The 24,920-nt window shown below is 36.7% G+C and overlaps 1 protein-coding gene and 1 pseudogene across 2 annotated transcripts in view; one reads left to right on the forward strand and one right to left on the reverse strand.

Moving 5' to 3' along the window:
- Positions 1-20,365, reverse strand: part of CTNNA3 (catenin alpha 3) — a 1,431,866-nt gene extending 1,411,501 nt beyond the window's left edge. Inside the window, exon 1 of one of the 2 annotated variants that reach the window (XM_033130597.1) lies at positions 20,252-20,365. The gene's annotated coding sequence lies outside the window, so the exon portion shown is untranslated. Of the gene's footprint in view, positions 1-2,765; positions 2,865-20,251 lie in introns of those variants that run through there. The other variant, XM_033130596.1, reaches the window with a different exon arrangement.
- The window catches only part of LOC117035862 (GTP-binding nuclear protein Ran-like), a 39,121-nt pseudogene continuing 23,391 nt past the window's right edge, over positions 9,191-24,920 (forward strand).

Raw genomic sequence — 24,920 nt, forward strand, 5'->3', positions numbered from 1 at the left:
GAAAGCACATGTCCACCTACATGCAAATGTTTGTGGTGGCCTTATTTGTAATAGAAACTGGAAACAACTCAAATTTCCGTCAACAGGTGAACAAACAATCTGTGATACAATCATATCATTGTATGTTATGCAAGAAAAAGAATGAACTATAGACACAGACAACAAAATGAGTATCTCTCAGAAGCATCATGCTAACTGCAAGAGTCAGACAAAAGTAAGTATACACTGCATGATTTCACTTACATAAAATTCTATAAAGGCACAAATATAGGGACAGAAAACAGATCAGTAGTTGCCCGCAACAGAGGCTTAAGGAAGTGTATAGACTGTAGAGGGTACAAGGAAACTTTCTGAATGGGTGCAACTGTTCTATTTGATTATGGTGGTGGTTATTTGACCGTATACAACTGTCAAACTGTAAACTTAAAAAGAGTGAATTTAATACATGTAAAAGTTTTTCATCAATAAGTATGACTTTTAAAAAATCTTTTCTGTTCATCTCTTACCTCAAGGGCATAGAAAATATTTCTAGATTATTTCGTTTACTATATAATTATAAATTTCTACTGATACCTGTTGGTTCTATAAGCTCTTAGAGTGGATCTCTGAACTAACGCTTTCAAAAAGTGATTTGCTTTCCTTAAGAATCTTAATCCCTCTGGTACATCACTCAGTTTATTTGGTGCCTGAAACCTATTTAACTTAATATTTGCTTCCCAGGTTTCAAATCTGTGTGCACAGGTTATCTTCAATGCCATCCTATGCATCTGATGTGTTATCTATTTGATTTATAATTTTTCTGGCAAGTACTCTAAGTCAATCAGCATACGTGTTTACAGTACGAAACTACAAAAATAAAAGTTTAAGTATTTTCTTTGTTGTTGTACTGCTTTCTAAAAAAAAATAATCATTCTTACTGATGTTATTTTTAACAATGGAATAAAAAAGGAGCTACATGATTGTCACTAAATCATCATGTTATTATCTGAAGATATCACTGAAGATCCTTAGCAAAATTTTAACGGATACACTCTTGTCCTTTTTCAATACTATTGAGTGAAAGCACTGAGTTTCTAAGCTCATTCACTTACACGAGCCAGGTTTGGTACAGTGCACAGCAGGAAGTCCAGACTTCAGCACAGTAGCTGTTTTTTGAGTATTTGAAGATCAAAGTACATTAAGAAGTCCTGCCTCTGAATTCCTTTCTGCTACTCAACAACTTTTTCCTAGTTAGACTGATCCAGTTAATTTTGACCTACCAGAAGTTGAAATTCAAGTTAAATTTATTGCTAGATTGAAAGACTTAAAGGAAGAAAAGTAACTAATCTCGTTCATAACAATCAATTAGAAAATAAATACTAGGACTAGATTCATACAAAAATACTAAATACATGTGGTTCTAAACATTGGCTTGATCATATCGGTTCTGATATGTAGATATTTGACCTTATTTAGATAAATTCTTATTGTTTCCAAAAAACTAAGCCTCTTTAATCTTTCTTCTGAATTGAGTAACAGACCAATTGTTTATTTCTGCTCCTAGTTTGTGAGCCACAGTGTGTGGGTTAAAGAGGCAGTAGTTCTCCATTTTTTTCCCATCAAAAAAGAAGTGATATTTAAAGTATGTTTATTATTCACTGTCCAACATACTCTCCTCACTCTGGACTGCCACTCTTGGAGAGAGAGACAGCTAGTTTGCATTAAATTCTCCCATAAGATTTCAATAACCCTGTATTTTCTTTCCCATCAATCCATAATACATCAGTGTCATAAAACCATAGTTGAAAACTGCTAGATTTCTTGTCTTATTCCTGGCTCTGCTTTATCGCCTCACACTTGTTTTTCTTTCTTCTTTCACTCCACTTTTAATTTAATCTATCTTGAGTTTCATGTAGCCTTGACAGTCATCTTAAATCCTGTCTAGAACAAGGTAAGGAATAAATAAATAATCATTCCATTTACTGCAAAAGCAATCTCTTCTCATTTATCCTAGATAGAGCCTTAAAACTTTAACTCCTTGCTGCCTTCTATTTTTTTTCTACCATGTTGAACATGCAAGTACCAAAATCCACGAATTCCTTCTTTTTTTTTTTTTTTTTTTGCTTTTATCGATTCTGTTTAAAAATATTTAAGGCGGCATACAAAAATATAGGAAAAGTTCCCATACACATTTTAAATTTAGAGGCCCATAATAGAAACTAAATTGTTTGCATAAAGAACTTTCTTACTGCATAAGTTTTATGTCTAAAGAATGTAAAACTTCCAGTGTCTTGCATACAGTTACTCAAATAGTAATATCTTAGTTACACAGGAGGAATTTTTAAATGCTCTGATGTAAGACTACTATAGCTTGGGCATTGGCACATGAGAATTTGTTTTAGTGCTATTTTTAAAACCACTAATAAACACTCCAATAACAGAAATGAGTTTCTACTCAACTGAGTCTGCCTGAGCTGTTGTGAAAGAAAAAAATGTGCACGAGAATCACATTTTTATCTAAATCTGAAATGTCTGCTAATCTACTTGGAAAAGTAGATGTTTATAAAATTGGAGATTTCATAAAGTAGTTTAGAGTTTAGTGTTATTAAAAGAGAAATTAGTTATAAAAGTAATAACTGCACAATATAGTTTGTTCATCCCATTTTATAAAAGTAATGTTCTTTCATTTCCCCAAAGTTATCTAACCAAAGCAACAGATAATCTATAATTATTAGGATTTGCCTTACAGCAAAGTTTGATTTTAAAAAGTTTGACATTTCACTCACCTACTGCAGGACAGAGTATTGCCCATATACAGATACTAAACCAATTGTCTAAGCAATTTCTTATGTTTAAGAATTCAGTGCCACTGTTATGGCTCACAATTTGGCTTATGAAGCATCTGTAAGCAAACAGCCTGACAAGCACCCTAGTGTATTTCAGGATGACTGACAGGACACAGTGGCTCAAGCAGGAAGGGGGGATGGGTGCTCTTAAAGCAACACACCAGTGAAGGGCGACATCAAACAGCAGAATCTGACTTGAAATTATAGTTTTCAAATTTGCGATGAAGTAACAACATATTGTCTAATATGAGCTTTTAAACATAATTTTTGTGTGTATTATGTGCCCACAGTATTCCCGTGGCTTTAAAACTTTTAAGAGTAGAAAGAGAACATTTTAAAACAGGCATGCAATGTGATACTTCTCTAAACTTATCCAACTTCTAAATTACTTAAGAATATTCCGATTATTTTTAACATAAATTAAGTCAGGGTACCCAGAAAAAAAGCAGCTCTTATCTCACCTCTAGATATTTGCCAATAGTTCTTACAATAGTAATTTAACTGATGACAGTAATTTAAACATCTTGGCTAATCAGAGTCGTTATTGAAGATCAAGGGCAGAAGATCCATGTATTTGTTCCCAGACGTTCCTTCCCTATGGCCTACACCCATGGTCAAACAATAGATCAAAAAATTAGAACATTTCAATTATGGGTATTTCCATACTAGTTTCACTTCCGAAAATATTTATTTAAGTGATATATTGGCTGTATTCTTCACATTTATAATTTTCCACGTATTATTTCACAATACTCTGTGCCGCTCAATCAGACCTATTTTAAAAAATAAAAATAAAAAGCCGCTCGTTTTCAAACACAATCCCTCATTTAGCCAGCAGAGGGTATCATTTGATTCCAAAAGCCCCTAGTATTGCATCCATTGACATTTATTTTTATACTTGAACTAGGAACTGGGACACGCCATCTCCACTTTCCTTACTAAATGTGTTTAGAAATGTCCCACTGTATTTTGTCTGTATACATTTGATGTATAGAGCCCATATTGGTGTTTAGTAGTTCTCATCTGTGACAAAGTCTACCATTATTTCTTCCTCTCAGCTCAATCAGAAGCTCCCTCATGGTAGTGAAAGAAAAGCACTAGAAGGCTAAGAAGCAGAAGAATTGCGTTTAACCATTAGTATGATTTTTCCACAACCCCAGGTTTTTCTGAGACCAAATAAACAAAACCCGACATAAAGATTCCAAGCCCCGTTAAAAAATCCAAAACACATGACAAAGAAAATAGAACTACACTATAAAACAGAATAATTTCTCCTCAAAATTACATGACATTTGTAAATTCTTTAATATCTTCTAATCACCCTGTTTAATATTTGCTAATTATCTATTATATACTAGGAGCTACTGCCTAGTTTTAGAAGATATGCTTCCTGTTACCACAGCACTGTTATATTTCTCATGAGCATGCAACGTTACGACTAACAAAGTCCTCATACAAGCTACAAATTCGTTATTTTACAGCTTAACACCCACTTCAGTTTGGAAAAGCATGAACATTGATTTGCCTGATTTACTCTAAAAATAAAACTTTTACTATGTGACTAGCTGAAATCATTAACTATCACAAATTTATCTTGACTGAAGATAAAAATGTCCTATGCTTCTCTGTAGCTATTATCACAAACATCAAGTTTACTAAGTTAACTACGGAAAAAAATAAAACAGATCTAAAGGCTCAAAGAGTGATCCCTCTTTTCATGCTCCCAGCTTTGCCAGTAATGACACATCCTTTATACTAAGGCATGGACTTTTCCAAAGAGAAAAGGAATAATAATTCTCTTCCTCAATTGTGATTCAAAATGGACAGTTATAGCTTCTTTTCCTTTAAAAGAGAATTCTATTTCTGACAACGAAAGGAAGTTTGGGATTCTTCACTACTTAAAATCATTTTTAATACCTGAATGTGGTAGTTTCTTTCCTCATATAATAACTAATGGTAGCCATGTAAAAATCATATTTTACATTTGGAAATAAAGTATAACATCTCTTAACTGTAATTGATTCTTTTGTGAAATTTTGTATCTTTAATTTTCTAAACTGATAGTCTCTATAAAAAAAGAGATACTTAGAATTATTTATCAAATTAACTTATTAGATAAGCATCCAGAAGAAAGCTGAAAAGTCAATTTTTCCAGTAAACTGCTTATCCTTTTCACCAATCTTCCATACATTTTAGAACATACAGATAACTGATTTTTTTTTTCTATTTTCATCTAACCACTTAATTCCATTTTACTCTCCAACTCTGAGTTTGGTTCCTGAACTATGTCTCATTCAGTGATTTCTGGTTTCCCCAGGGCCTTACGAACCTACATCTAAACACATTGCTAGTCTCAATTCTATTTGTGGCTAAAAAAAAAAAAAAAAAACTTTTTTTAAACAATAGTGCTTTCTGGGGAGAGGGGAGATAGAATGACTAGTGAATAGATGCTATTTATTTAAAACAATCCTTTTTACTCTTAGCAAAAATGTCTCCATACATTTTTATGCTATATTTAATTTTCAACACACTTTTTATATATTTCATTTAATCTTGAAAACAACTTATTTTCTTCCTAAACTATGTCCACTGGCTTGTAACAGATAACGTTCACACCAATGAGCAGGTGTAGAGCAAGCTCTGAGTCTGACATACATTAGGTATGATGAGTTTGAGGTGTGAGTGGCATGTGCAAATGGTTATGTCCCATGGGCAACTGAACATTCAGAATCTTAGAGCTCAGGAGAAAAATCAAGCCTAAAGATAGAGATATGGTATCTATGCATCGATGTTACACCTCAAACCATGAGGCTAGAAGAGCTCTCCCAAGGCTTAAAGTAGAGAGAAATAAGGCACCAAAGATAGTACTTTGCAAAACAAGTACCCATGAGCGGTAGGAAGAGAAAGGAAGTCATGAAAGGAAAGGCAGAAATGTAAGACAAACTTGGTTCAAATTCAGGCTCCACTTTACACTGCTGCTTGGTCTTGTCCACACTGACACCCATTTACCCTGTTTTCCTTATGTTGTGAAATGAGACCTATAAAGTTACTATGAAGAATCATTACTTATAAAATTACCCATTGACTCTAAAGGAGGGCTAATTACAGTGCTAAATAATTCACTAATCAATTATTGTTACTTTGCGGAAAGATCCTTTACTCTTTGTGAAAAGTGGAATTCTAGTTTTCCAAACCAAATATCACTGAATTTTCGAAGGTTGCTATAAGAGATACCAAATGGATTGCCCATCTGATTTAAAAAGGGATGAAGAGTCATTAAGTTCCCATGTTTTTATTTAGCAAATTGAATCCATTTCACCAAGGAAAGTCATCTACTCCGTGTATGATAATAACTTATAATTAAGTAACAAAGAAACATGGTCCTAAAATGGAAGTTTACAAGCTGCTTTCAAAGTTGTAACAAATGCTTAATAGAGAAAATGAAAGAAACACTAACACAAATTAATAAATTGTGTATGTTTAGAGTATTGGGTATGGGATGGATAAAGGATAGAATACTGAACTAAAAGCAAAAAAAATGACAATAAGTAAAAATAGAAACTCCTGGTGTCTTGTTCCCACATAAGACATGGAGTTGTGCCAACATGCTTCATTCCAGAGCAGAGAGCCAGTCAGTAGCTGAGGCTACATTAGAGAGAGAGGAAGGAAATCCTTTCTCCCACTCTGTTTCCAAAGATAATAACAGAAAACTAGAGAGTGATGGATTTCACTACCACGTAGCCATGTGTATTTTACTCCTGTCCCCAATGACTCTCTAAAAGTCAAGTCTACTAATTTTGCATTATAGAGCAAAAGAAATTTATGGACAAAAACAAAGAAAATCAATTTTGGAAAACTCATTATATCCCTAAATTGTCTGAAAAATAACTGCGATAGTCACTAAATCTAAACTATAATACCATCCCTATCGAGCCTTCAATTGTATTGAAAAGAATGAATGAAGCTCATCACAGAGCAAAATAATTTAACTCAGTCATAAACACAGTAAACCACATTTCTTTGACTCTAAATAATAACCCTGCCCAACAACCTGAGTAACCCTCCCATACATACACCCCACAAGCCATCCCCCCTTTTTTTTCTTCTGGATCTTGAGTGCACAGAATTAGATTGACACACTCAATCATGTTCCTCAGTTAAAGTTCAACTGATGGTCCATGAAAAGCCGGTTTTATTGTACTTTTTTGTCATGTTCTGTATCCCCCACCCTCAGGTCCATTCTCCTCCTTCCTTTCTATAGGCAGCTGCTCTGTAGTAGTTAATGAGTGTCTTCCCAATCAACTTCCCATAATTTTTTTACATACAAGTGTGATATATATCTTTACAATGATATATAACTTTATGTGTTATGGATTTTTAAATTTATACAAACAGTATTTCATTTCCCATCTCTTTCTACTCTTCCCTCTCTCTCGCTCTCTCTCGCTCGTTCGCTCTTTCTCCTCAGTATGATGTTTTAGTGGTCTATCCATTTTGAACTACATAGGTGTGGTAAACATCACAGGTTAGCTCACCCCACACATAGTCCTAGCTTTGTTCTCCCTTGCCTTTCACTGCTATGGAACCGGGACACAAGTTTTCCCAGCCTTCTTTGCAACTCAGATTGGCATGTGACTGAACTCTGGCCAATGAGACGTCAGTAGAAAATTGCTGAGAGAGTTTCTGGCAACACTTTTACTTTCCCTATAAAAAGGGAGTCAGAGAATACTGCGATGGCTCTTGGCCCTTCTTTCTACTATCTGCTATGATGCCTGGACATAAAAGCAGTCTGGCAGCAAAGCTGAGGAGGAAAGATGACAGAGCAGAACTATAGAAAGAGCTTGGGTCCTTGATGTCATCAGCTCTGAGTTCTTACCTCCAGAGTTCTTGTTATTAGAGAAAAATGAATTCCTGACTATAAAATTGACTTATTTTTTTCTTCATTTTTTATCTGTATCATTCTAACAGATGCATTTATAAGGTATTTTATCTGTCTATATCCTTACCCAAGAATATCTAGGTAGTATCCAACTCTTTGCTATGGGAAACTGCTATAATAAACATTCTTACATGTGTCTCTGTGTACCTATGCAAGATTCCTTCTGGTATATACATTCTGTTATAGGTCAAATTTTGTCCTCCCCAGAATTCATTTGTTTGTAGTTTTAGCCCCCTGTACCTCAGAATATAGCTGTGTTTAGAAATAGGACCTTTAAAATGTGATTAAGTTAAAACGAAGCCACTAGGGTGGGCCCTAATCCAATATGATTAGTGTCTTTATAAGAAGAGGAGATTAGGACCCAGACACACACACACACGTGAAGACAGAGTGAGAAGACGGCCATTTGCAAGCCAAGGAGAGAGGCCTCAGGAGATACCAAACCTGCCTGCCAACATGTCAATCTTTGATTTCTAGCCTTGAAACTAAGAAAATACATTTCTTTTGTGCAAGCTACACAGTCTGTGGTATTTTGTTATGGCAGCCTTAGCAACCAATACAGTTCATAAGTATATTTATAGGTCAGAATGCATGTGAGTATTCAGTTTCAATAATCACCAGCACTTTGGTCTCCAAAATCATACCACCAGCAAGCAAAGCATGTGCATTCACATGTCCCCATGTCCTCCCCAGCACAAGATACAGTGTGACATTTCACCTTCTGCCAACATGAGAGGTACAAAGCAGATCTCACCGCTGTTTCAATTTGCTTTTCTCATTATCAGTGCAATTGGTGATATATCTTTGGTTGACCAGCCACCCATTCAAATATTCTTTCTGTGACTTGCTTACTCATATTTTTTTATCCATTTTCTCCTAGGTTGCCTGTTTTTCTTACTGATTTCCGACAATTCCCTATATATTCTAGCTAGAATCCTTTGTCAGTAATATTCCTTGAAAATATCTTCTCCCTGCTTGATATGTTTCTCTTTGTTCTTAAACATTCCATTTGCATATGAAAGTTCTGTTTTCTCCATATCCTTACCGATACTAGGTTATTGCCAGATAGTTTTTACCAATTTAATAGGTATGATAAGTTATCCCATCATTGTTTTAATCTATATTTATCTGATAACTAGTGAAGCAAGCTAAACATTTTTTCACTTATTTATCATTCCAATTTTTCTCTTCTGTGAATTACCTTTTCACTTATCACTGACCCATTTCCTTATTGTATTGTTCTTTTCCTTATTAATTTTTAGTTCTTTATAAAATCTTATACTAAATCATTTTTGTGGAATGGTCTATGAGTCGGTTAGTTCCACAATAATGCTATATAACAAACTACCCTAAAACTTAGTGGCATAAAACAACATTTATTCTCGCTGGTGCGTTTTCAGGTTGGCTGGCAGTTGGGTAATCTAGGATGCCAGCTGACTGGGCTTACTCCAAGCTGGAGTTTTGGAATCCAGATCTGATCCACATGTTTCTCATCCTCCTTGAAGAAGTAGCCTACCAGGAGTATATCCTTCCCATGGCAATGGCAGGAATACAAGAAGAGCAGGTAGAAACATACAGTGCCTCTTAAGGTATAAGCTCCAAACTGGCACTCTGCCTCTTCTGCCCACATCCCAATGGGGAAAGCAAGTCACATGGCCGAGTCTAACCCTAAAGGAGCTGGGACATGTACTCTGCCTCCACTGTGAAGAACTGCAAGGCACATAGCAAAGGGCATGGACACAGAAAGGGTGAAGAATGGGGAACAATAATGCAACCCACTTTACATGGATGATTTGCATTTATGTCCTCTCAATTAGTGGCTTTCATTTATCTTCTTTTATGGTATCTTTTTTCACAAAGAAAGTTTTTATATTAATACAATTAAATATTTCAGTCTTTTACTTTATGGTTTATGTTTTTGAGGGTTTATTTAAGAAATTACTTCCTACCTTTAGATCATAAATACGTTCTCCTACATTTCTCCCAGGAGAATGGGATCATGAGGATTGACAACCAATATATTTTACACTAGCATACGTACAAATGTAAGATTATGTGATACAAGGAACAAGGCACCAAAGCTAAACAAGGAATCAAAGTTAAAAATAATTACCCACGGATGAGTACTTATTACAGGTGAATTTTAGAGCTGGATCTTTAAAAAATATGAATGGGTACAGGCTGACAAAGAAGAAAAAGAGGCAGGAATCATAAATAATCACAAAACTTGATATTCTTTCATAAACAGATCTTTATTAATCTAAGCTATATATTCAAGACTGCCAAACACAAGACCACAGGAAAATATATAGTCCTCTCAGGTCATGACATCCCGTAAAAAGAAAAAAGAAACTTTTACAGAACTCAACAATAAAACATGTTATGATAACATGTTTGTAAAATATATGTGTATATGTGGTAATAGGAGGATCTACTTCGATAGTTTTGAGTAAAACTGAGGTCCCATCTATTAATTTTTCAGATTAAAACCATTTCCCAAATTGCCAGACTGGCAGGGAGTCCAGTATCTCTCCTGTCCCTCACATTGTTCCTGAACCCCAGGGCCTCTTGATCCGCATGCGTCAGAGAGAGAAAACCAGAGAACTCGATTAGCAAACAAGGGGCACTGTTGAAGGCTGCTGGTGCTCAGCTCCTGGCAGTTTACTGATGAAAACAGATGCCTGCAGCCCCGAGTGACCTTTTTCGCCTGCTGCACTCTTGCTGCTATAGATCCAAAGAGTGACCACAGTGATTCGTCAGGAGAGAAGCAGCCTGCTCCCTCAGAGGTGTGGCATGGCACCCCCGCCTACAGCTCTTGCATTTTTCCCAAGCACAGTCCCTAAGTCAGGAGGTCCTCTCCTACCCAAACTGCCTCTGCCATTGAGTAACACAGGCCACAACAGGGTGTGCTTACGTTATGGGTCTTTGATGTTCTTTCTTACTAGGTCCTTTCTTTCTTAATTGGGACCAGTTCAATGCACAAAAATCTTTCTAATAATAAATACACGGTAAAACAACCGAGCCCAGGTCTTCATTCGTTTCCTCTCTGGAGACTCTCAGACTCTTCAAATGTACTCCAGTCCTCCAAGGGATGCTCAGCCCTGCAGATGAAACAAGACTAGGAAGGGCAACCCTTATCAAATCAGAAAAAGACCCTGTTACACCAGTATCTGAGACACAAAAGGAGAAAGACTTCATCAATGATTTGCAAACACTGGGGGAAATTTTCTCTTACCTTAGGGTTGCCAGGTAAAATACAGAGTGCCCCGTTAACTGAGAATTTCATACAAACAATGAATAATTTTCTGGCACAAGTATGTCCTATGCAATATTTGGGACATACCTACACTAAAAAAAATTATTGGTCGTTTACCTACATTCAAACCTAACAGTCTCTTACATTTTCATTTGCTAAATCTGGCCACTCTACTTATCTACTTCATGAATGGGATAAATTGGGGAGAGGGGAGAGCTAGAACTCCCTTATACCTAAATTTAAAGTAGCCACAGAGCCCACCCTTACATCCATGAATTCTAACATCGGATCAGACTCTTGGAGCTGACAGAGCCAACCAACAAACCTGCTCTCTCTTCCTTATGTTCAGGAGCTGCTTTTCAGGTAGCCAGAGATGTTTCCTGGCCACCTCCCAGCAATATAATTTCTAACTACACTCAGATTTTAGTTCCCAGAAACGAACGCAGGACAAAAGGGTACAAGGGAAGAATGATATATTGTGTCCTGGGATACGAGAGCCTCAACAGTAGGGGCAGACACAAGAAAATCACTGGCAAAAGGTATTCTAGAGATTTGGCTTTATGCATCTCTTTTAGAAAAGTGAATCTGAATTGCTGCAAATTATCTAGGATTAAGTTCACCTCCAAGTAGAGGACCAAATAATCAGAATAGGAGTATAGTTGCCCCATAGATATGTGGCACCTGTAGTCCAGAAATTGAGCGAGATACTTGCCCTCCTCCTTAAATTTGAGAGGGAAATTCTGTAGTTCCAAAGTCGACAGTGATGAAGTTCAAAGGGAATATACATATCTGACCTGTGACAAACAACAGGACTAAATAAATCTCTTGCCTTTAAAAAGATAAGTAAATAGAAAAACAAAATTGCATAACATAAAAGAGGGAAACAATGTCTTAAAGATTCAAGGGGAAATTATCCTCCAAACAAAAGAAAATTTAGAATATGTCCACTCTGTGTTCTCAGTGAAATACCCAAACACTGAATTCTAGAAAAGAACTGATGGAAAGACTAAATAAAATGAAAAGAAAGTTGACTGGCGTGAGAGCTCAAAATAAAAAGAGACCTGGCAAAGACTTAAAAATCAAAGGAATTCAGCAAAACCAAAAAGACAATAAAGTAATTAAAACCCAAATTGGAGGGATCATGCCTCTTTTTTATCTTCTGCCTCTCTATCAGCAATTTCGTCATTCAGACAATAAAGAATCAAAGAACGGAACAGCTACCCTGGGCTTAATTCTTACCAACAAAGAATAATATGTTAGTGAAGTGAAAGTGACAGGAACCTTGGGAAAAATTGAACATATCACCTTAGAGTTCATTACAGCCAAAAAGAAAACACAAAGTAAAGTAAGACAAGTATCTTAGATTGCTAAGCAGTTCACAGAAAATTTGAGAATGTCCCAGAGCCAAAGATTCTAAAATGAAAGACAGGTCAAAAAATAAAATTCAGGACTCCAATCACAAATGAGAAAAAAAATGGGAGAGAACGTATGCAAATATAACTCAATGTCGTGTACCAGGAGCTTTCGAAAGAGCTGTGATCTCTAAAGGACACACAAAGTAGAACAAAAGGCAAGGGATAGTATTGGTTGAACTACTGAAGAGTGGACTAAATCCAGGATGAGCAAAGGCTTGTGAAAAACATTCAAAACAGCACAAAAACCTTTAGATTGTATTTGAGGAAGAAAGGACAAGAAAGGTACAACCTCCTTCCTCCACTCCCAGGTAGATTTCATGATGTTGACAAGTAACAGAGAGGAAAGAAAATGATAATATTTTCAGTTTGCTTTCATCTTGTCTGCAAAGGAGAATGGTTTTAAAATGGAAAGGCCGTGGCCACAGTCTTGAGATGAAACTGGTAAACAAGGCAGGAGAAAAGGTAGTGAGGGACTGTTTAACTGTTTAGATCAACGTCCACTTCCAGGCTTTCTCATTCTTAGCACTATTGATATTTTGGGCTGGATAATGCTTTGTTGTGGGGGGCTGTCCTGTGTGTTGTAGGATGTTTAGCAGCATCCCTGGCCGCTGCCCTCTAAATGCCAGTAGCACCAGCCTAGCCACCCAGTTGTGACAACCAAAACAGTCTCCAGACATTATCAAATGGCCCTTGGGGAGCAAAAGTACCCTGGGTTGAGAACCACGATATTACAGAGCAGTGAAAAACTTGAATATATTATCACAGAATTATTGTTTGCATCTTTGAGTAATTACGGCATTGGAACTGACAAACATTGTCCCATATATCAGAAAGGCAGCTTCTGAAAATTAAAACCAGTAAATTTCATGTTGATCCCCAGCAAATTTTAAAACAGTATCAAAATATAATTAATCAGAAAAGAGAGCAGTAATCTCATGATATCTTGGTACAGTTTCACTAAGGGCCACTCATACTAAACTAATTTAATTTTCTTCTCTTTTTTTTTTTAACATCATCACTAAAGAGGGTAAATTGGTTTCACTAAAAGATTTTTTTAAATCTTCCTTGACAAGATAAAGAAATGTGAGCTGTCTCATACATACACTGTTGATCTGAGTGTATATTGGTAAAATCTCTTTGGAAGGCACTCTAGCAATACCCAGAAAACTTTATTTGCACAAGTTTTTAGGCAAAGTTATGCCACTTTTAGAAATGTGAACATGTGTACAAAGATGCATGTCTTTGTAACGAAAAGCTAGAAACAACATACAGGTGCATCTATTAGGGACTAGTTAATTAATTGTCATATATTCTTTCATTGGTGTGGCTTTAACTGACCTGAGGGTCAGGAAAAGCTTTAGGAAATATACAGGATCCACTTGGATGTCATTTGCCTAGCCGTAGGGCAGATATTACAAGTATTGCCCAGTTAGCAACCAGCAGGGCTCAGGCCCCAACCAATCAGAGCTTAGCCTGGAGCTGGGTCTCGGAAAGCTGCTGTTTGCCAGGAGTGCACCCTTTAGTTTCTACATCTAGGGAAGGTCTCGGGGGTTCTAGGCAGAGGTCAAGCGGAGGAAGGCCACTGTAACGGGGAGAAGGAATACAAAAGCATTTCATATTTAGCAATTTGTATGACCTTACTGGGGAATACCAGCAACAGATAGAAACAACATTAAAATATTCTATTGCATGGGGCAATAAATTGGTTAAATTCAACCAAGTGGCAGCTATAATGAAAAGTGACGTAAATTTATATGCACTGATACAGAATGATTCATTAACTTTTCATTCTTTAATTTACACCAGAAACTGGTGGCAGTTGCCTCCTGGGAAGAGGACCAGGGAACTGAGAGGTTAGGATCAGGGCAGGGGGCAGATTAATTTTCATAGTATACCCTTTGTGGCAGATGCTATAGTTTTGCTAGTACCCCTTCCATCCCTGACGCACCTTTCCTCCTCCATATTTCACCAACCAAACACAGCTTGAGCGGGATTTGAAAGGTCACAAGCATCATATCCTTTTGGGAAAGCTGTGGGGGGGCTTTCAGTTTCCAGCCCAAGAGCCTAGAATGGTAGAAGCTCGTACATCTACAGGACTATCTCTCAGGTACAGGCAGACATCTTTCCCAGGTGCATTGTCTTTGGCTGTTTCTCTGGCTCTACTGGAAAATCTATGAGCTCTCTAATGTCATTTATGAAACTTTTTCTGCAGACTTGTGGTTGCAATCAAGAACCCTGGCTTAGGCACCCTTTGTTAAAATAAAAAATAAAGCAAATATGAAAAAGCCAGCCTACAGATCCCAAAATCCCATCTGAATATCACCTGCATCTCAACCACCAGATAAAATGTTATACTAAAATTCATCTAGAAATAAACATTATGTGATTATATCTAGGAAAATCCTAAAGGTGAAGAAAAGAATAAGGAGAAGAATTAATCCTTCCAGGCATTAAAATATGTTATGACATAAAGTTATTTTAAAAGTAGGAATCTGAGAATTACTAGAACAAGAGAGAGAATTGAGAAACAGACTCTAATGTAAATCTAGCTTATGATAAAGATAGCACTTCAAATTAATAGGAAAAGAGTGATTCTTAAATAAATCATACTGGATCACCTAAATAAATGTTTACAGGAAAAATTAAAACAAAGCTGATCTCCAGCCTCACTCCTTTGCTCAAAGTCAATTCCAGATGAAGCAAAGATTTTAAAATTCTGAGAGAAAGTATAAATGAACTTACATATAATACATTTATGTATAATAATTGAAGTAAGAAGTCCTTTCTAAGCAAACACAAAGCCCAGACTCTATAAAGGTAAAGGTTCACAAATATGACTACAAAAGTATTTTTTAAATAAAACATAAAAGTCAAAAATAAACAACAAATTGGTGGGGGGGAATACTTGTAACACATTAAACATACAAAAAACTAATTTTCTTAATTTAGTATGGGGAGATAAACCAAAAATATGGACAAAGGATACAAAAAGGCAAGAAATACAATGGGCTAATAAATATTTAGAACTTGCTCAACCTCATTAATAATTAATTAAATGCAAACCTAAAGAATAAGATAGCTTCACCTATCTGACTTTCAAAAGTGAAAAATTTTGATAAGAGTATCATCAGTGCTGCTAAGAGTTGGAGACAAAAGCCCTCAGCATACACTGTTAGTCGGAATGCAAACTGATATAAACTTCTTGAAGAGATATATGACAATAGCTCTCAAATTTTAAACTATGTGTACTCTTTAATCCTTTGATTGATATTTCCAATTAAAGGCAACACTTATCAAATTTTAAAATGAACATTCCTTTTGACCCAGCAATTCTATGTCCATGAGTTTATCCTCAAGACACACTCATCAAAGTATAGCAGGTACATGAACAAGAATATTCATTAGAGCATAGCAACATGAAAAAACAAACAGAAAGACATCCATCAATACAGGATAAGCTAAATAAATTATGCTTCATCCATGTAGCAAAACACTACGACATGGAAAAGGATGAGGGAGGTCTACACGAATTGTTATGTATCTGTATTAACTAAATGCAACTGTCCTATATGGGGAGAAGGGGAACAAAGATGGAGATCAATATGTATAATATTATGCCTTTTTTTTTTCTTAGTGAAAAAGCAGTTTATTAGAAGAAAAAGTATACTTCAAAGAGGTAAAAGTGGGCCCGAGCAGAAAGCAGTGGTTCAAAGCCATTATTAGAACAGAAAGTACACTCCAAAGGGTTTGGAGCAGGCCCTAAGCAAAGGCAAGGCTCAAGAGGGGGGCCACATTATGCAGTTTTATCCTTGACCTAAGTCAGGGTTCTATAACTTAACAAGAAGAGTAGAATGTACAGACATTGCAGAGGCAACCAGCAGTGCCTATCACAGATTATTTGATTCTTAAAACTAGGATTCCTCCTGTTATCCCATACCAAAACTGGTGAGACTCACAAAAAGAAAAGCAAGTTAATCCTGCAAATTCCCATAAGAACATGCCCTGTGAACTCCAGCCCTAGACTAAGACAGATTCTCATACCTCTTCTAGAGAATCACAGAGAAGTCAGTGTCATTTCTTACTCTGCCTTCATCCCTACCCAAACACATACACATTAGAAAGGAAACACGCGGAGGTCAGGGGCTTTATTTGGTTCACCAGTATCTATCCCCGGCACTAAGAATAATGTCTGGTACAAAAGTCATCTAGAATGAGTGATAATTTCAAAGCCAGTTCTAGAGTAGACCAAATGGATTCCTTTCATCTATCCTGCCTCTCAGTCATTCTGTGGGTTCTCAGTGAGCTAACCCAGGGCCATTTTGCATTTATACAACCTCCAAAAGCCTCATCAACTGAGACCTGGTAATTCATTTGTTATCTCCTTAATTGTACACCTCCATCCCAGTTCTCTCCCTCATAGTGCCTATAGAATAGAGGAGATTGATGCCATACAGTGTAATTTAAGTAATGCTACCCAAAGTACATGTCTGCAATGAGATGAAGAGCTTGCACCAAAATAAAAACCAATGACTGTTTCATTCATAGAAAGTCTTGCTACAAAGTCTTAGGGCAAAGTCTCTTACCTCCTTTCACAGACCAGTAACAGACTGAGAACTGCTGATAATATTTTGAACAGTGCTAATATAAATTGAGGCCTAAAGTGCTCAAGCTCCACTACTTGAGGGTCTTTCTTTGTGCTAAACATTGCCTTCTCCATCAAATCTATTTCCCCATTGATGGAGGGACCTGAAGTATCACAAGCATGCTGATAAAGATTATGAAAGGCAGGAAAAAGAGGTGGGGGTGTCAAATAAATATGACCTAAATTTATAATTTTGCACATAGGAATTCAAAGTCACTTCTCAGACCCTGGAAGTTAGTGATTAAATTGGTAGTAGATTACTGGCTGTGTCCCAGGCAGCAAGAATGTAGTTAAAAAGAGTAATTAAGCATGTGAAAATCAGGTGCAATGGCTAACAGTCCTGTTCACATTCAAAAATTCTGTAGTCTCAATTATCTGTCACTTTCCATTAGATTTGCAACTTGGCTAAACTCAGCAGTTCCACCCCCACAGTACCATGTCATTCAAAGTCCGGTATCCAAAAAAAAAAAAAATCAGAAAATCATGATTTTTGAGTCTCTAGACAAACATTCCCATGAGCCAATGATCCATAAATAAACACTATTTTTAAGTCTTCATTACGAATCACATAGTTTCTCTTCAGGCAAGACTGCGCTGCCAACTTCTCTCCTTAAATATTAATCCCTTCTACTCCAAAAAAAAAAAAAAAACAGAAACATGCAAACAGAAGTTCATAGTGAATAGAAAAAAGAACTGCCATCTTTCCATAGCTATGGTTGTCCTCTAAATATCACTGAAAAATAAAACTCCACTATTTAAAAAAAAAATTAACACAGACAGAATATGTTCTTTAAGAATTCACAACTCTATACCTCAACTCACCTCCACCAAATAATACTAAAATCTCCACTTTCTCCGTTTTGATTTCTGTGGACCAACCACCACCTCCAAAAATCAAATAGTTTTATTGATCGTGAACTCCTTGGCTTTCTTCCTTCAATATAGTCTATTTCTACAACCATAGCTCCCAAATTCAACAATAACAAAATCAAAAGTTCCTATCTTTCCTGACTCCCACTCTAGTCATGCTCTTGTGTGTGCCCTTTATCCTTCCTTTCCACTGTGCTACCTACAGATTTTCTCCAAATACTTCTAACTTCCCCCTAAGTTTTATTATAACTAAAGTATTGATCCTTCCTAGTTTTGCTATTTCTTTGTCACAGTTGAACCATAAAATTCATATAATTCAGAACTAGGTATAGACGGTGCTGTAACAAAACTTATTTATAAATTCTGTTGTTCTAAAGTCCAAAGTAATATAGCCAATAATACTATCTGTTGGTCTCAGGCAGAGCTGAAGCATTTTCAACTTTGACATGTAGCCTTACTATCTGTGAAAGTTGATAAGATGAAATTTTGTAAATAGTGGGGATTCTGTCCTTCCAAACACTTAGTATGTTGCTATCTATGTGTCTGTGCCTGATAACAATGTTTTGCATATCAGAGACACTCAGTAAATATTCCATTTGGTAGACTGGAATTTTACAATTCCTGTAAAATTGTAAAATTTGCCGTAAAAGAAAAACAGTATAAAAAAATCTTAAAAATCACAGGCTTTGTCTTCAACTCTAATGCTCTCTAACCCAAGTCCACACTTAAGAACAGAACTTAAAGAAATGATCTTTAAAATAAATAAATAAATACATACACACACACACACACACACACACACACACACACACACACATTTACCATAGCACTTAGATGTTCAATAATGATTAATGAAATTATATCCATTTACTTGGAAGAATGTTACACATGTTACACAGCAATTAAAAATAACATTTATGTAGAATATGTATTATATGGAAAATGTTTTGGTATAAGGTTAAATGAAAAAGCACATTTCCAAATTTTATCTACAGTATTATTGCAATTCATTTTAAAAAGCCATGCAGAGAAAAAAGACTAGAAGGAACTACATCAATGAGATTACAGAAAATTTTTTTCTGTGCTTTCAAAATTTATACAATGAGCTCATGTTACTTTTATGATGACACAAAAATGTTTTACTATAAAAATTCCAATATTTTACTCAAATAAGAAGGAATACAGACTATGTATACGAGGTAACAAATGGAAATAGATATGTCTATACTGTCTGTATTTGGGGTTTATCCATTTAACAAATTTGTCCTATGCTACTACTGAGTTAATTTTTTATAGTAGGTAATAAAATTTTAAAAGCACATCAAAATATGCCATTCAAATCTTACTGTTGATAATCCATATCTCCAAATCACAGTTATTTTCAATACGTTGACCTTTCAGTTTATCTAAATAAGCTTACAGTAACCCAGAAGCAACGCTAATTTGAAATCCTATTTTTCCCACTTCTGTGTTTTAAGCAAATCATTGAGTCTCACGTATCTTCAGAGATGTTAAAACAGTCTTTCCTAGTGGTGTATATCAGTGACCCCAAACCTCTACAGTCCATGAACTTCCTGATGCCTACCCCAAATTTCTTCTTGTTTCCATTTGAACTCATTCCTTCCATTCTGTCCTCAATACAACTGAGAGCAACTGCCCCCAGTCACTCAGACCCCGTGAGACAGTGACCTTCTCTTTACATTATTATTATCCCATATTCATCCCATATAGTGTGAGTTTCATTTGACTATAAATGGTGGTAAAACAGTTCTGAGAGATTCCTTAACCTCCTGATATTTCTGACTATTAAAAAACAAATATATAAGATAACCATTAAATTCAAACATTAATGCTTTGCCACTATCATCTGGAAAAGCTTTCATTTACAGTGAACAAGCTTTTGGTTGAAAGAGAAATCCCTTCAAACATTTTCTATCCTGGCTTCCTTTGGCCCCAGCTCCATGCCAATACAGAAGCATCCAGGCCGTATCTTATCTTTTCCAGCTCATATCGCAATCGGCTTTTTATAGCCAGAAACTCTGAATGCAAAGCACGACATTGGCTACTGGCTTCCCCTGGCACTAGTTTCAAAGTTATTTATAACTTTAAAATTAGCGTGAAAGCCTACATTTCTCATCATAACCACTGAGAACATTCCCATTTTATACAATAATGAGGTGGTCTTTCATTCAGAAAGAAAGCCCACACTTTAAACCTACAAAACATAACTCAGGCAGAGCAATTCCACGCAGAAACAAGAATGCACTGAAGTCCAGCTCTTCTCTTTACAAACTTGACTCTTACCTTTCTGTTGCTTCCTATAAAGTAAATGTGCTTAAAATTCGGCTCTTGGAAGAAATTATCCAAAAAGAGCTTTTGAGGGGGAAAAAGGAAGAAGAAGACTTCTTGGTGAGTCACAGAGTTACAGAGCAACAAATTAAGAGGCAGTGACAGTGGGGCAGTCACTTTAGCTGAGTGTCAGTCACCCAGGATAAGAAAGAAAGGGGAGGTTACAAACCGGGGTGGGTGGTATCTAATCCTGAAACGCTCAGTCACTGACCTCACTGACAACTTGTTACTGAAAATACTTCATTGAAAAAGGCCAGACACATACTTTGCCTAGAGATCTACAAACATAGCTGTCAGGAAGCTTTGAGTAAGTTAGATTTGCATTTCTCTGGTACCTTTCCAAAATAAAGACCCTTTACATCTAATTAAAACTGAAGACTGGAATTATTGAAAGTGAAAAATGATACAGCAGAGATGATAGGAGTCCAGGAAATCCACCACCAAAAGATCACTTAGGTAAAATTCAGTGTCTTCAGTGTCATAGGATCATGTGTCACATCTGATGTGTTTTTCCTTTTAAATCTCACCTGTCTTATACCCTTGCACCAATTATTACACTCTCTGCTTCCAGAATTTATGTAGAACCACATAAAATTATCAGTAAAGTACGTAAAGTGAAAATTTACCCAAAATTCCACAGGTGAAACCATTATTAAAGTTACTAAACAACAGCCTTCTCCAACAAAATTTCTTTGTTCTATTGCTATTTGTTTTCATATTTCCTCTGCCTTTTATTTCAATATCCTTTCCCTGAAAATCTTAACATTCACTGGAGCAGTCTGGCATGTCCCTGCCTTATGCTTTATCATTGCTCAATTCCTTAACACCCCACTTGAACTTGTACTGCATTTCTTTAGACATTAGCACTTTTGCGACTCTCTTCCAGTAGCTTTTCAAACAATAGGTGGTAACTGCCCCTAAAATAAACCCACTCATTTGAGTTTTGGCATTCCTGTTCTTAAAAGGCTGAATTCAAAATAAAAAGAAGGCATTTATTTATTAGCTCCACAGGCACTCTTAGAACAAATATTAGGAAGCCGAGAGGAAAGGCAGGGTCTAGGGACTGTCAGAGAGAATCAACTATGAAAGGGGTTTCATTTTATATGATTTCTATGGAAACCAGCAAAATAACTATTTTTATGTAGCTTCCTTTGAAATATGCCTAATTGGCATTACATTTATCTAAAGATTCTTAGCTGCTAACATACTGTCCTCTCAGATATTTTTAAAGCAGCTTTTCCCCTTTAGGAATAGCTTCTTTTCACAGTGAAAACAAAGAGTAAGTTTTATGTCTCTCAATCCATCTTTCCTTGAATAAAGAGTTCACTTGACACTTGCAAAATAGAAGTTTTTGTTTTAGAGCTTTAATAATGAATGTTTTCCAATCCCAGATGTTGAATTGGGCCAAGATAGACAAATTCTATTATGAGCGAGCCTGCCTCCACTGTAAAATCACAAATAAGTTACCTACCTGCTCTGTACCTCTCCTTTCCATCTGCAAAATACAGCTGAAAACCCCTGTTCTGGGGGTATGTGAATTAAGTGCATAAAATCTGAAGTGCTTCGAATTACACTGAACTCCTTAGAGATGCAATACAGATGCAGTTATGGTACTGGTATTATCAAAAGAACCAAATATTGTAAATATTTGAAATGTAATTTTAAAAAGCTGTATGGAGTTGTTTTTCTAATTCCTTCATTAAAATGTCTGCAGCCTCCGAGATAGGTTTTAGCTGCAGTATTTCCCACTATAGCCACAAGGGGTCCTCCTCCTAGCAATTCAAATCACGTCGGATTTGAAGAGCAAAGGCCCCAGCCTTCTGTATTTATATCGGTTGGCTGACAGGAAACACAGATCACCTATGTCAAGCTTCCATAGCTAACTATAGGGTAGCAAACAAAACCGGAAAAATCTGGCATTCTCTGGGTGATCACTGAAGCATGCTGAACACTAAATAGTTCCTGTAAACTACACAGCCACTGCATTTTGCACCCTGGCCCCCTTCCAGATTTTAATTCCTTTTTGTCATCTTGCCCAGTCTTGTTCAGTATTTATTCTCCTTCCCTATTTACTTGTTTACTTTCTTTATACTTTTCAGACTTTGAATTGTTGGCTGACATTCCTCTTGCAAGCAAACAAAGGTTAGGGATAGAAGAGCTGAAAACAAGAGAAAAGAGAGAGAATAAATCAGGGCCGTTGTAGCAATCCTCCTAAGGTAATCAAAAGTGTGTCTTTGGCTCTAGGTGTCAGGGCTGGCCCCAGACAAAGTCAGTCAGCCACATGCACTGAGAAGCCCCTTGATACAGAACCCTGTGTTAGGAGCCAGCTAGCAGACCAGAGGCACAGAAGGGAGGCCTCCACAAAGAAAGGATTCTATCTCTATGAGCAGCCCCTCTTGGAATATAAGCCCTGCAGGGTACAATCAGTTCTTTAATCATAATGGAATACAGTTTCTTCTTTTCTTTAAAATACCTTGAAGAATGAACATAGCTTTGGTGTGAACTATAAGTCCATTTTATTCTATACATGATACCTCAAAATATTGGCAATTCCAGGTTGGGGCTTAAGAAAAACACATAATTTTCTGAACAGCTATAATTATTTAAGGTAAGATTTAAGGGTAAGGATCATTTCTGGTTGTGATAATTGAAATTATTTTATTCCAAAAATATGTGATAAATAGTTCTGGCACTTTACTGATTTGGGGGAAACTAAATAACTCTGCTCCTGTCTCAAAGGTCTTATGTACTGTAACAAAAGATGTTTCCCACTCTCCCTTCCTACCTACTCTGTCATTAGCTACCAACCAACTCTACTGTTTTATTGAGAAAAACAGAAGCCATGTGGGGAGAAGGCCCATGTCTGCTCATCATGCAAAACCAGCAGCACTGAGCCTCATCATCTCTGCCTTCTCTCCTATGCTTGCTCCTACTAAAGGCTCATCTCTCCTCTTCTGCTCTGGATCCCTTCTTCTCCCTCCTTCTCAAGGACTCTCCTCCTTCGTTATTACCTCATGTAGTGCATTATTACCCCTTCTCTAAGGATCACCACAAAAATATGCCACAGGACTTCTGACTTTAAAATATCAAGCAAAGGAAAACATTAGCTTCACCCTACACCTCCCTCCCGAGGCTCCCCCCAGTCCTCTGCTGCCTTCGTCACAAGACTTCCAAATGAGTTGCTTACCATCCCTACTTTTTCACCTCTCCTTCACTCCACAGCCCACTTCATGGAACTCTGTATCTTTCACTACCATAAGGGCCAGTTTTAAGTCTACTAACAAGCTCCATGTGGCCAAATCCGTACTGTCACCTCAGGGGATATCTCATCCAATCATATGCCTGTAAGTGAGATCTGTAATAGGATGCTGAGTGGGACTTTGTTGCTCAGAATTGGCAACAAAGGTTCAAAACGAAAGAAAGTCAAACCATCTATGTACATTGCACACTAAGGAATTTCCAATACTTAAGGACCGACGCTTCATTCAGCTCACAAAGAAGCAATTAAGAAAAGAGCTATACGTTCTTTCTCTCCTATTCCCTCTCCGAGCTCCAACACTAGAGGAAAAGTTAGGGGACTTGAAAAAAATCAGAGAGCAAGGCCAACTAATTCTCTCCTCTCAAGATACCAAAGCAGAAGTGGTGAAAAGGTCGATCTTAACTCTTCCCATTTCCAAGTCGCTCGGGAGGACATCTATTAAGTGCTGGAGGAAGGGCAAGAGATGAGATTTAAATTGGAATAAGATGGAAGTTTTAAAATGGACTAAGCAGCCTTTAATGCACCGAAAATGGCAGGAAAATTATGGAGCCTACCCAATGTGTCATTAAGGAATGAAAAAGGGAGATGCAACAGAACAAAGGTACAATGCAGGGACTGGAGAAAGCCAACTAGTTCACCGAATAAACCAGTCACACACCCATATGTTAATGGTTCCCAAATTTGTATCCCCAGCCCAGATCTCTCTCAAAAGCCCCAGAGGCATACATCCAACTGCCCTCTCCACTTGGATAGCTAATACACATTTTAACCTTAACATACCCCAAAAAAGAGCTCTTGCTTTTGCCTCTCAAACCTATTTCTCTCTGTCATTCGTATTCTAGTTATTGGTACCATTGCCTAATGGCTTAAGCGAAAACCTAAGAGTCATCCTTCATTCATTCTTTTCCCTCACAATCTTCAAGAATTCCATCAATCCTACTTCCAGAAGTTATCTTTAATACATCCGCTTGTCTCTATCTCCCCCACCCCAACTATTCTGAGGCATTTGCAATCCATTCTCTACACAGCATCTAAATAAACTTTCAGAACAGAGCTTTGCTCGTGTTATTCTGTGCTTAAAATCATACTGGCTTCTTATTACTCATAGCAGAAAATCCAAATTCTTCACCAAATTTACAAGGCCCTGCGTGATCTGGCTTCTGTCCACCTCTTCCGCCTTGACTCACAACATTCTGCCCCGTAGTTCATTAACTTCAATTATACTTTCTGTTATAAAATACTCAAGTGTATCCCCTTACGCTTGTTGCATTGAAATCATTATCTCCCAGCTATTTACACATCTGACTCCCTCTCATCCTTGATATAATCCTTCACCTCTCAGAGAGGTATTACCTGATTTCCTTA

The sequence above is a fragment of the Rhinolophus ferrumequinum genome, chromosome 16 (assembly GCF_004115265.2).
Source record: "Rhinolophus ferrumequinum isolate MPI-CBG mRhiFer1 chromosome 16, mRhiFer1_v1.p, whole genome shotgun sequence".
Taxonomy (NCBI): Eukaryota; Metazoa; Chordata; class Mammalia; order Chiroptera; family Rhinolophidae; genus Rhinolophus; species Rhinolophus ferrumequinum.